A 3,897-nucleotide genomic window follows, 5' to 3' on the forward strand; every position below is an offset into this window, starting at 1 on the left:
GGGGCGGACGAATCGCCTGGCAACAGTTAACAGAATTCAGCTGGAATCCGATTCACATCCAGATTACATGGATCGTCGAGGCTGCACCGGGCACACCGTTGAGATTAGGTGACAGTGTTGTCTTTAAACCACACCGGCCTGCAACAGGGGGGCGTGCGTGTTGGTTGACAAGGACAGGCAAGGTGACGACAACTCTTGAGGTTCCATAAAAAGCTGCTGCTCTATGCTTGTACATAAGTACTGTCTATTTTTCCAGTGCACTTTAATGGAAATATTTTATCCCGAATTTGCTAGATTTTTCAGATTTTGAGAGTCTAAACAGGAGATCTTTGCGCGTGCGTCTCTGTTGGAAGGCTCCGACAGAAGCAGCATGACCCACCGGTTTGTTACGGAATCCTTTGTATGAGATTCTTTTGCATGTCAGATTAAATAGAGGCTCAAATTGCAGATGGTGCATATTTGATTCATTGAGGCCACACAGCGAGTCCATTAGCATTATTTCAGTCTGACAGCGACAGCAAGACGATATTTACAGATATTGGAACGCTTAGAGTTATTTCCTCAGCTGGTTGATGAACTCTTTCATTATATCGGCTGCCAGAATCGTTATGAACTACACACCGACTACTCCGGCCAAGCAATCAGTTCTGTAAACCACAGTTAGATGAGCTTCAAGACAATTGCAATGGTAGTGTTGCAGTAGTGAGCAAGTTCTCCATCTTTTCTTATATCCAGTATTTGTTCTGCTCTTATGTAAACCCAACAGCACATACATGTTGCGCACTCACACGGATTGAGAGCCGTGCATTTGTAGCTGTGGCCGATGGAGCTCGCTAGGGTGTGTCCCCTACCGTATTTGAAAACTGTCAGGAACAAAGAATGACCCTTTGCTCAACATTTCTGCAATAAACATTTATGAGAAGAGAAAAAAAAAATCATCATTGTGCAAATGTGCTCATGTAACCAAAGCTAGAGTGTCACAAGATGCAAGCTGACTATCAAAAAGGGCAAATATAGGGGGGAGGAATGAACTTTTAGGGAGTCATTTTTCTCCAAATATTCAAATAAAACATTTGGAGTACAGAGGATGAGTTTTAATAAAGTTGAGTTCAATAGCTGGAGGCAAAAAACTATCATTCTGAAGAAGTCAGATGTAAATCTTTTTTATGACACAATACAGAAATATATTTTTGAATTTCCATGAAGAATTTTATCATAGTCCTAAAATGTTGTAATTTTTCACACACAAAAACGTCATTGGAAAAGAAAAATCACTTTTTGAAAAATCAGTTCAAAGAATTGAAAGAATTCTCAGTGAGATGTTAAAATAGCTTCATCTTTAAATAGTTCACAGTTCAAAACTGCTCTTTGGCTTTAACCTAAGCCGTAAATATATTATTTGACATCGCAAAGAATACCCAATAGTATACATTATTTATTATTCATATGGATAATTCATGTTCTCTGCATGCTTCCTCTCAGACAGACCCATTTTCATATCGCCCATCAAAAATTCAACATCTTAAAAATAAATGAGCGTGTCACCAGAGAGGTGAGAACTCATTTAGTTTAGCGTCGGTATTTCTGGGTTTTTATGGGACCGCTTCACAAAGAGGTTTGATTCTAAAGCTGGAAAAAGCGCTAAAATCATATTGCTATGACCTCTTTCACGGGCGCTTCATAAAGCTGCTGCCCACATTGGGAGCTGAAAGGCCGGAGCTGACAGGATGAACAAAAGTTTTAAATGCAAAGAACAGATTTAGCTGGTGTCGAGGGCAGTCTACTTTACGCAAACGCTCCAGGATGCTACGAAGCCCACAGAAGCACTAATGGGTTTAAGACCGGACTCCACAGCCCGAGCCCGAGCGATGCATTCACTGGAGAGAGAAAAAAAAATCAGAGAAGCTGTCGTCTCTCTGGAGGACGGCGCCCTCGTTCAGTTTAACTTTAATTTAAGTCACAGTCAGTGGTATTTAAGGTGCGCCCGGTGATGGAGAAGAAATTAGTTCTGTAAAGCTTTCCTACATCAGATCAGAACTTTAATAATTACTGCATATGAAAGTAAAGGGAGGCCTTTGTGCCACCGTTTGAAGCCTAAGGACAGAGACGTGTCGTGTGGAGGGTCCCCTCACCTACGCCTGTCTCAAGAGGCTGAATGGTTTTTACCAACACCATAAATATACGTTACAAAAATAGGATGAAGAGGCGCTCGACTCAGACAAGACTGTTGAAAGCAATGTGCGGTTCTGTGATGTAATATTTATAAAAAGAAAAAGAAAAGTTCCAAGCTGTGAAAGAAGATATAGAAACCTACCGGGTGACGCTTTTTACAGCTTCAACATATTAAAGCTGACTTTAATGATATGGCTTTTGGTTGCTACTGAAAAATTATGTGAAGGATTTCCAGCTAGGTGAAGAGAGCCAAAAATTAAATTTTTGACCTTCAGGCAGAGCAACAGGGAAGGAATCACCGTAAAAGGCGCCGCCCCCTTTATAACCATAGCTAAATCTAATGCCTAGAATAATCCTATCCAATGAAGAATCTACAAATAGTAAGGAAACAAAACGAACAGAATAGCTCATTTAATTTCATGACATGCTGTAGGATTCACAATGCCTGCCTCTTCTCTTTGGCGCATCGTGTCCGGTCCGTTTTGTCGCACAGTTTTAGCTCCTCCGTCGCAGACGGTTTCTCTAAGTGTTGCTCAGCCGGTGTGTTCTCCCGCTGATCTTCTCTTGTCAGATCGACCTCAGTTTCGTGCTCATTTAAGAGGATTCCTCAACTGCAATCCCTGCTCACACTCATCCCGCTCAGCGCTGATCATCCCAGGAACAGAAATCAGCTAATGGAAACACGCAATCTAGATTACACTCTACTTGTTTTATTTGATGACAGAGAAAAGTTTTACGAAATTATTTACCACTGGTAGAAAAGAAAATGTTCAATGTCCCCAAGAGGGATGGGAAAAAAAGGCTACAGGGATCTGAATACAGATACTGTCTTTCACAAATGTAATCGAATACTGGATCAGAGTAAATTACTTATAAAATAATGTGTTGTTGGGAAAAAAGGCAAACACTTTAAGAAAACTATTCACCCAGACCTGTTTCTAAATACAATGAGGTTTTTCTCCCTTTCCATTAGCTTCCACAGATGACGCTGAGTGGTTTTGCAAATACGAACATTCATTTGTTATTAATCTGCTGTTTAGTCTCTTGTTTGATTGATTGAAGCAGAAAATTGTCACATTTGAGAAACTGCAGGCAGGAAAGAACTTTCAAGGTTTACCTCTTGTAAAATATTTATTAAAAATGTATTTTAAAAATAGTCTTGTCTAACAGGAAAATTGAATTTTCACTAGCACTCTTGCGAATTTTAGTTCTTCCTCTGCTTTCATTGTGATTTCATGTGTTATGAGGAAATTCTTTTTTCTGATTGCAACAAAAACACTTTGCTAATGTCTCAATAGTTTCGCTATTCGGGAAAATAACTATCCTTTCAGTCGAAGTGCTCAGAAACCGAAACTAAGCTGAGTAACACCTCCCACAACCAAGAAACCTTCCGTCCAGAATTCCTTTCATATTTTTTGCGACAACGAACGGCACCCAATGGAGCACTTTGGAGGACAAGTTGACACTGCAGCGGTACTGAATTTACAGCTTTGCTCTCATTCTATTTGAGTTGTATCAAATTTCCCCGGCACAGGCGACTCTCGGGAAGAATCGGCATCGATCCTTTCGGAGAGATTTTTGTCTTTTGGGTGGAGCAAAGTGGCTGCTCAGCTTCCGTGGCAACGAGCCAGCTGGATGAGGGGGGGGGGGGGGGGGTCAGGCCCAGCTGGGCATCCCCGTGGACCAGCAGCAGAGGTTCTAACTCTAGAATATATTCAAAGTGCT

This window comes from Brachionichthys hirsutus, chromosome 7 (genome assembly GCF_040956055.1).
Source record: "Brachionichthys hirsutus isolate HB-005 chromosome 7, CSIRO-AGI_Bhir_v1, whole genome shotgun sequence".
Taxonomy (NCBI): Eukaryota; Metazoa; Chordata; class Actinopteri; order Lophiiformes; family Brachionichthyidae; genus Brachionichthys; species Brachionichthys hirsutus.